Source organism: Aegilops tauschii, chromosome 7 (assembly GCF_002575655.3).
Source record: "Aegilops tauschii subsp. strangulata cultivar AL8/78 chromosome 7, Aet v6.0, whole genome shotgun sequence".
Lineage (NCBI taxonomy): Eukaryota > Viridiplantae > Streptophyta > Magnoliopsida > Poales > Poaceae > Aegilops > Aegilops tauschii.
The window spans coordinates 166195795-166205501 of NC_053041.3; the positions used below are offsets into that span (position 1 = coordinate 166195795).

The following is a 9707-nucleotide window of genomic DNA, read 5'->3' on the forward strand; positions in this document are numbered from 1 at the left end:
AGATCTGATAATATGGTAGAGCGAAAAGAGTGAAACAACAGCTAATTACAAGAGCCTCGCAAAGTGCAATATAGCTACGAGATCCTGTCGCCTGTTGGAATTTCACTTTCGTACGGTTAGCCTTGTTCTTTGAATAGTTCACCTACAAAAAGATATATTTGTGTGGCACATGCGTAAATAGGACTTCAACATGTGATCTGATCACATCTCTACTCCTAATGGAGCAGTTGGTAGTCTCCGTCGGTTAATTTTCGTCCCACCTTTCCTGGTTTTTTTCGTCCTCACTCCCACGTTTCAGTTTCGTTGGTTTTTTCATCGGGTTTTTATTCGTACCCCTCGATCCTATCTCCACCTCCATCCCGCCGCCCGCCCCACACCGCCTCGACCGGGACTGCGCCCCTCCCGAAACAACGGCGATGATGGAGGGCGCCGCCCACCTCCTGTCCGATGGATTCGCCGGCTGGACCCTCCCCATGTCGGGCCGAGTATCGGCTTGGAGGCCCCTTGGGGGCCGCCGCCGGTGCGGGAGTCCCGCGCGGCCGTGCGGGCTGGGGTGGTTAAGGCTCCGCTGAGCCGCCGATGGGCAGGGAGATGAGATCCTGTTGAGGCGGTGGGGCTTGGTGCGGGATGGTCTTTCGGATCGAGGCCTTCCTCATTTTCCTCGAGTTCGCTTGGCTCCTTCCCTCACAATTGGTGCCCAGGCGTCGCCATCGCCATGGATATGCTGCATAGCATGGACGCATGCCTCTCCCCCAGGAGGGCCATGTTGCCTCAGGTGCACCCGAGGGGAGGGGGAGGCGGGTGGAGCGCCCGCATCAGCGTGTCGTGAACCCCCTGCATGATGTTGAACACCTCAGGCAAAAAAAGATGATTGTGTTTCCGTGGTTAGGGCTGATGTCGTCATGCTTCATCAGCGTCGTCATTCCAGGATACATTTTCTACAAGTACGGTCTTGGGAGTAAGGAAGTAGAGATACCTCTTCAATCCCAAAATTTATGTTGTTCCGGGAATTACCATGAAAAGCAAGCACTGATCTTTCTTGGCTATCAATAAAATCTGTTGCGGCGGTACATGGCTTCTGAAGTGACGAGTAATAGTAATCATGTCAGGTTAATCCAAGCTCAATCCGTTGGTATGCACCCCATGGTTGGTTTTGCTTGCTTTGCTTTGTACTGGAGGTGCTCAATGAAATCCTTCAGTCTGTTCTTGGTCTTGGAGGATTGCGGAAGAGGATATGTAGATCCTTCCAATCCGTAGCAATGTACTAGAAGTTATAAATGGTGGTCAGCATCAGGTATCATTTTTTTCTGAATCTAGGCAACCAAATATATCCTCTTCTCCGGCCCAGTGATTCGTAGATGATTCATAGTAAAGTGTCAGAGCGAGGTGATTCTAGCATTTGCCTCTTCTGTGGAAACTTTTAGGGACTTCGTATCATTCATAAAAGGCAAACCTTCTGACTGCTTCTATGAATTTGTGTTGAACAGAACATTAGGTTTCTAAATTGTGCAGACATGTGCAGAGAAACTATATATATAGCCAATAAAATTGGCAGAGGAAGGCTTAGGTGCTAAACGTTAGGTGAAGTAAGGTTGGTTTCCTATCTTATGTGGTTTGGCGAAAAGAAAGGGCTTCCACCACCATGATTATTCCACAAAAATCAGACTTCATACTTGGTAATACATGAAGTTGCAGTCTTTATAGATATCCTTTATAGATCAAGGATATACATTATCATTTGAATTCATCTGGTGTTTTTTAACGAAAGATGGTTGTGGCTGAAACCGCACATCTTCATTGAGATTTAGATGGACAGGATAAGAGTGTGGAGAAAGCATAGTAATTCAGATCATAAGCCTTTTTCTACAATAATGGACTCAGAAAACAAAGAAAAACATGGACCTGAATGTCTATACATGAAGTAATCAAATAATTCTATACCATGGCTTACTGATGCAAATATATTGTCTACTAGGTAGTTATGCAAACATCTGTTCCACCTAGGTGCTTACTTATACACACTTGTACTTTCTATTGTTGTAGTTAATCGAAAATGTTTGTTATTTAACTTGGTTGGCGATGACTGCACTCAGATGGACATCCCTATGCTCCTTATATCTTGCTGGTTACCATTATTGTTGATTATTTCTATTTTTGTTCTTTTCTGTTATCTAATAGGGAGTAATAGATATTCTCTTACTACATGTACATCTAAAGGACAAAGTAGCATCCCATCCCTGATTAAACATGGGTTTTGTCTGAGATATAACGTTTCTAGCTGAATGTTGTTTCATACAATTAATCATTATTCCAGTTTGAGAGATTAAACCCAGATTAGTTTATGCATTGAATTGGAAATGTCACAACTGCATCCTAATTGTCTGCTTAAATTCCACAGCAGAGACTTTGCCACCGATGACACACTATATGCGGACGCCACATCCTTTCTTCTGCACGCAGCACACGACATTCCGGTAAGCCTTGTACCATTAAGATGCTTGACGAGGTGTGCAGCTGTAGTTTAGTAACTTTGGGTGTTCGATTTGAGTGTTGCAGGTTCGTTTATGTGTGCTTCTCAGTATTGTACATGAGGTACCATGAGCGGTGGTGACCCAGAACTTGCTGGCGCGGCGAAAGGGCCGGTTCCTGTGATCAGGATGCTGGAGGCTCTTGGGTCACAGCCCACATGTCTGCTGGAGGTAAGTTTTATACCCTCATTCTGTTAGTAGATGCTCTTGGTGTACAGATACCATTCAGATTGTGTATTTGGTGAAACTTGTAGCTATGCTACTTGGCTCTACTATAGTACTACTCCTGTACCGTTCCTGCATTAGGTTTTGTGAAGTTTCAGCTCAACCCTATGCCATGTTCTTTGTTAGTATTTCCTTACATATTATCTGCATCATTCCCTAAGAAAAACATATTATGTGTGGGCTCTCCTTTCGGTGTCTAAAAAATGCATTATACTGTCCTTTTCTCAAGGGTCGGTGGCCAAAACATTGAGGATCTCCGCCAAATCATTATGTTGTCCTTTTCTCAAGGGTCGGTGGCAAAATCAGTGAGAGATGTTCTCTCATCGGTCGATCGAGCTAAGGGGGGATTGTAGATTGAGATCGAGTGAGAGGGGTTGACGATGAGAGAGCAGTCAGGCGGCGGCGGCGGTGACTTGGAGCAAGGTCCAGCGACGACGGCCGTTCAGGAGCAGGAGCGCGACGGCGGCTGTTTGGGAGCAGGAGTGAGATAGCGGCTGGTCATTGCGCGGTTCAGTGGTTGGAGAGGATAAGGGGGACGACAGCTGCACTCAGCACCATGGGACACCCAACATGGTTGGAGAGGATAAGATTGATGGCTGATTTCTTTGTTCGCCTTTGTTGTGGTCAATGGTTTCGCATCCTTCTCGATCCCTTGCCATGAGGCAATAAATCGCAAAAGAGCAGACACCACCCTATGCTCCACCTCTTTCCATGAGGCTTCTTCAGGTCCTTATCAAGGTACGGCTGATAGGTGGTTTCACCGCAGAGCTCCCTCGCCGTCAGTACAGCGACGCCTGATCGATCGTGCCGTAGCTCATCACCTTGCATCGCCCTCCCACCACTGCTTCTCTCTGATCTTGGTCAAATGTTCTGGTTGATGTGCAAGGAGATGAGAGGGCAAGCTAGGGGAATGGAATTAGAGAGACGATTGTAGAGCGGCATCGTTGTTGTCCCTGTTGCTTTATTCTTTTCTTACTCAAGTGGTTACTTTACCTTCGTCAGTCCATCTTCACACTTTTGATTGTCTCAGCTTAGCTTGCAGTTCCAGCTTAGATTTGTCAGTTTTATGGGTTAGCCAGATTGTTCAAATATTTGTCGTCCAATTTATTTATAAGCTAACTATGCAAATGTTTGGTTGATTCACAATTTTCTCATCCTTTCACCGCTTGTGTTTATCAGGTCTAGACTAGTAGGGGGAAGAAGCCCCTACTGATCTCTACTCCTAATGTCTCAGTAGGTTTTTTTCGTCGGGTTTTTTTTCGTCCCCCTCCCACTGGTTTTATTATCGCTTCTGCCCGCCCACCGTCGCCATGGCTGTTCTGATGCATCAAATCCGTAAGCTTCCGGTCGCATCTCCATCTCTTGCAGATTGATTTGCAATTGGGACCTCTAATGATTTATAATTGCAGATCGATCTGCTGTAACATTGGCTGGGTGTTCTCTTCTCGACTCTACCAACACTCTGGAGTTACAAGCAATTACATCAGGTAGATATATCTATGTTATTTTTTTTGCTTTGAGCTTCTTTGATTTTATTGGTAAACGGGGAGAGGCTGGTGAGCTGTCAGCACATCTTGGCCACAACTGATTTACACAAAGACGAATAGACATGCAGACTAAGCTCCATAGCAAAGGGATTTTGGTAGTACATGCCATCTTTATGCTCACTATTGAATAGTCTGTATATAACTATTTATGCAATACTTGGACCATAGGAGCAATTCATTCTGTATATTTTGCTGGGGATTATGCCTTGCAGTCAATTTATAGAAGGTAAGATGTATCGCAATATCTTTGACTTGCATTCTCTGTGATGCCAAGTAAGGAAATAGAATATATACTCTTTGAATTATCTTTTATTTGTTTGATATCTCTATCTTACTTATATAATCCAATTGGCATTCGCTATAGTTTCTGTTGATGAAACATTTGTTTTGTAAAGTCAGGAGGTTCTGTTTGTGACTTTGCAATCAATATTCATAGATACGGTTCGTAGATCATGATATCTGCACAATCTTAATCTACTTCCTGTGACTATATATTGTATTAATGGGTTGTGTCAGGGTTATTTTATCAACTACTGGGTTCTTATCTACATTACGATTTAATTCTTACACAAATTAATGTTGACTCAATTCCCTGTAGTAGGTTTTGAGGCTTCTCCTCTCATGATTTACTCTGATTAGTGTGCTTGGCTCCATGCTGAGACATGATTTCTTTGAATTTTTCTGTAGGAGCTCGATCAAAAATCACCTAAGAAAAACATGTCTTTCTTATCAACAAGGGTTGCATGTGGAATTTGAGGAGAATCTGTGCACCAGCATCCAACTCCTTAATGTTGCTCTGATCATATTGTGTAAATATATTTCCAATAAAGCAATCGCCCGATGGTGTACATGTTAGAAATAACAAGATGTAATCATCAAGTGTGAGAGATGGAAACATCATGATGGGATGGTATGTACTGTTGTGCTCATCAATAGGTTAGTCTTTCATTCTCTTGCAGCCAGTATGTTTTTTGTTATGCCAACAATTAGGAAATATCTAATTTCTATGTACGTCCAAATATATATAAGTGCTTGTCCCATTGAGTCACTTACAAGGTTGCTACAACATGCTAAGTAAGCATCCAATTATTTACCCTATTTTTTGTATCAATCCGAGAAACACGAGAACGATGGCTGGAAGGCAGAGCGTTGTTGGATGGAAGGGAGAGTGAGAGAGATAGGAGGGGCATGAGGTGAGAAGTTCAGTGGGGTTGCCGAGGAGGGGCATGATCACTATACTACTGAACTCTTTCTTGAACAAAAGCCACATGAACTTAGTTTGAGCTCTTATGTTGTTAAATGAAGCATGATTTTTAGTAAGCTGAACAGTAATTCTGATTTCCTCACTTAACGGGAAATTTTCAGTTCTGTTTGTATTGTTCCCATCAGTTGTTTTTACACTACTATGTAATCAGCACGCTTATATATCAAGTGATTATAGCATCTTCATTATTTCTGTCATGACTTTCCTTTCTCAGATTACTGATCCATGGTCTTCCTGTAGATTTCAATGCTGACTTGAATCCTGTTAGGAGTTTATCAAGATAATCCGGTGTGTTGTGATGCAACCACTAATTAATTTGAGAGAGAACCGTGTGGAATCAGAAGTAACGAGATGTGACCATTAAGTTTGAGAGATGGCAAGAGAATGTGATATGTAGTCCTCTATATGCACCAATAACGCATTCACTTTTCACACTTTTATGGTTGGTTCATATGTGGTTATTGAAGTAGGATAAGTTCTTGAGAAGGACTCTAATTGCTATAGACCACGAGATTTCAGATGTCGCTCCCTATTGTGTATTGCCGTTGACATTGGACTTGCTATCCAGTAAGAGGGACATTGGGATCATTGTTCATCTAGAGAATTTAGTGCCAAATCTACGTCAGAATATTGGGATGTTAATGATTGGAGGTGATGTTTTTCTCTTCCATGCCTAAATTGTCTTTAGTATAAGTCCATATAAAGAAAACTGCAGTGTTCCAACTATTGAAGCACAATTGTTAAATTAATTAATTTTAGCTATGTTATAGTTTGAGCTGAGGGCTTCTTACCATTTTTACTTCTACTAGATTCATTTGTCATAGTATTTTTAGAGCAGGGTACTTGACAAATGAGTTAGATCACTTTTCTGTCTGAGAGTCGATTTTTTGTGCGTTATATGGATTGACAAGTACCAAAGATTGATGCCAAGCAGAACTAAAACATGTCCATGGATTACCTTCAGTCCCGCATTCCAATCAACAACATTTGGCCGAGCGAGCACGCTGGTGGCGCAAGAGGTAATGGGCAGCCAGTGGAGACTGAGTGGTGAGCGGCGGTGGCCAGGTCGAGTGGTTGGCACCAGCGGCAAGTAGGCAATTACCGTGACGGGCAAGCGGACAGGGCGAGTAGGTGTCACGATTGCATCACAATTGGAATAAAGTAAACAATGCATACATGTGGCCATTGACTGATTTTGTGTGTTGTGTGCTTGTGTTAACAGCTAGCCAAATCAATCAGCCAAGGGCCATTATGTACGTGAGTGTGTTAGCAGTGGGTATATCTGAAGATTATTTCTCAACTCGGCATGTGGGTACAGACTAAAAAGACGATGCCATGGTAGCATGGCAGAGCTGGCAATTGCCACGAACATCATGATATTCGTCCTTTTCTTAATTCCTTGATTTGAAAAATAATTTTCTCTGCGTGTGTAGGAACATAGCAGTCTGGCAAACAACACTTTGGCATCTTGATCGATCAAGGGAAATAATTTCTTTACTTTAGAAAATGTGGGTTCGGGTTGGTCTGTTGAGTTATGGCTGGCTGATCGGAATAATTTTCCTATTTGAAAAATGTAGCAAATAGCATTTGATTAGAGATTGGTCTGTTGAGTTATGGCTGGCTGATCGGAATAATTTTCCTATTTAAAGAATGTAGCAAATAGCAGTTCATTAGAGATGGCTTTGCAGCAAATTGCATGAGCGAGCGGTTCTTTTTTCCCATCAAGTCATAGAATTTTTTGTTTAGGATAGAAGGTTAAATTCATTGGTTGGTTACTTCAAGAGTCAATAATGGACACACTGGTGTATCAGTTGCATGCATGCCTGATAATGGACATTATATTTTTGTTTCGTGGTCGTGGACGACATTCAACTTCATGTTACAACATGGAAATGGCTCAGGAGATATCGGATGTGTCTTCTTGGCTCGAAGGCGTCACGAGTGATGGACGCTTCGGCCCCCTTGATGGCGGTGCCGGGTCAACACGAATGCGGATGGAAGGGATTAGAGCGGATAGAGGGGCGGTTGGTAGAAGACTCTTCCTGGATGATCCATGGGGAAGTGCGACGTGAAGAAGTGAGGGTGCCATGGCATATGTGAGGTACGTAACATTGGTTTAAAGGGAGAGGGCTCAAGCGAGAATTGTCCTGCTATGATGGGAAACCGAGCATGAAGGGGAGGGTCCGACAGAAAAATGGAAGGGTTTTGTGTTAGGACCACATGGTGGAGATAACATGGTGGATAGTCTGGACACCCCCTCCCCCCCACACACATATGGGCTGGATTTGGAGGAGCTCGGATTGTACAGACGGTTGAATTTTGAGGAGCCAGCCGGGCACAAGTTTATCCGAACACGCACGAACATATGAGGAGTAAATGAGTTTTGACCTTAGGACGGATTTAATCATTTATTTGATTTATTTATATGCATTCTAGCCCATGGCAACGCACGAGCATTGTACTAGTATATATAATGTACCTGATACTTTGGATCAGACCAGTGTTTAACGAGGCCTCTCCAGTCTTCATCCGATATATTTTCTATTGGAGATGTTTGGGCTAGTTCACTGTTAGCCTTGCCTTCAAAGTGAGTTTTCCTCAAGTTATACCGATACTGTCGCAAAGCTGACTTGAAAACATGGGTGCAAGCTTGTCTGGTTGCATCATCTTGGCTATCCAACTTGAACCTCATCTATTGAAAATTATGAGAGTCTCAATATCAGCAACCTAGAAAGTATGGGACAGAGCAAGACAATATTACTAGTTTCCATACATAACCATACTTACAGATAAATGGTCGAGGAAGGTGTTGAACTGGGTTTCGTATTTGTCATTCCTGTACTGAATCCATGTTGGGAGGATACATACATGACACCTAACGGCAACCGCTGCCTCTGATACTAACTTGGCTGACTCTGTAGCATCACATGGCCTTTTTAAACCTGCCTCAAAACGGATCTCCATTCTTCCTCCTCTAGATTTAGTTAACCTATCGAGCATTATCCCTGATGTTTGTTCCTCTTGCACCTAGGTGCTAGTCCGACAACGAACATAGGAAGTGTTAGTGTACATCAAACTGTGAGACTACATATAAAGAAGCATGCAACTGTAACTTGACTCCAGCAACTACCTTCTTGATGTTGAAGCTCACAAAGTTCATCTGATCTTGCCAACTAATCTTTTGTCAAGAGTGCTTCGGAAGTAGTGTCAGGTGGCAAGGGAGCTTGGGAACATGCTGCTAGCTGAGTTGACCAACGAGTAAATCATGCAGCTGGTGGTATATATTGTGGAAGGTGTTGCAACAACTAGGGCCGTCTCTGCTTGTTTGGTGGCAGCTATTTGTTTCTGTTTGGCTTGTTCTGCAGCTCGTGTAGCACGGGATACCCTGTCGGTACAATTTTCCGCTGGACTTTGACCTTCTATTGCACCATCAGTACCAGCAGAATCTGCAGGATTATTCCGCTTCCCTTTCCCTGTCGTTCTGTGTTGCTTCCTCTTTCTCTGTGCCATGTTAAGTCAAGCCGACAAGAAAAACGAATAACAATTTAGTTCTTCAGAACAAATTGATGCGTGATACAGAAGAACTGAACTTTGATGTTAGACAACCACATGATAGGAGGATGTAATATGTACGAAAAACAGGACGGCATGAGATAACCAGAACTATGATGTGTAAACTAAGTAGAAGACATTTCACTAAATTAGAAGCAATGCAATGGAAGGTAGACACCATATGAAAGATGCTACAAATATCGCTCTGCCAAGTTAACATTGTCTCATCATAAATGGCGTTTAAACAAATTTTAAGCAGTACAAGAAATAAATCATATGCAAGATGCAAACAACATCACACTACCAAGTTAAAGGTCTCTCGTCATTAGTGCCATTGCGTATTCACAACATTGCATATTCACAGCTTATGATGTGTAAACTAAGGAGAAGGCATTTCAATAAATTAGAAGCAATGAAAGCTAGACACCATATGAAAGATGCAACGAATATCACTCTACCAAGTTAAAACTGTCTCGTCATAAGTGCCATTTCAACAAATTAGAAGTAGTGCAAGCTAGAAAAGAATGTGAGATGTAACCTATATCACACTCCCAAGTCAAATGTGTCTTGTTAAGTGATTGTTGCAGGTTA

At 42.7% G+C, this 9707-nt stretch overlaps 1 long non-coding RNA gene across 3 annotated transcripts; it reads left to right on the forward strand.

Annotated features, from left to right (window-relative positions):
- The first annotated feature begins 376 nt into the window (after positions 1–376).
- LOC120968521 (uncharacterized) lies at positions 377–6959 on the forward strand. 3 transcript variants are annotated; one of them, XR_005763054.2, is made up of 7 exons: positions 377–1294; positions 2399–2474; positions 2557–2699; positions 3933–4088; positions 4163–4240; positions 4988–5236; positions 5805–6959. It is a non-coding gene; the product is annotated as an uncharacterized lncRNA (long non-coding RNA). The 3 variants fall into 3 exon arrangements; XR_006667278.1 differs by having other exon boundaries at positions 2402–2474; XR_006667277.1 differs by having other exon boundaries at positions 377–2474.
- Positions 6960–9707: the final 2748 nt, after the last annotated feature.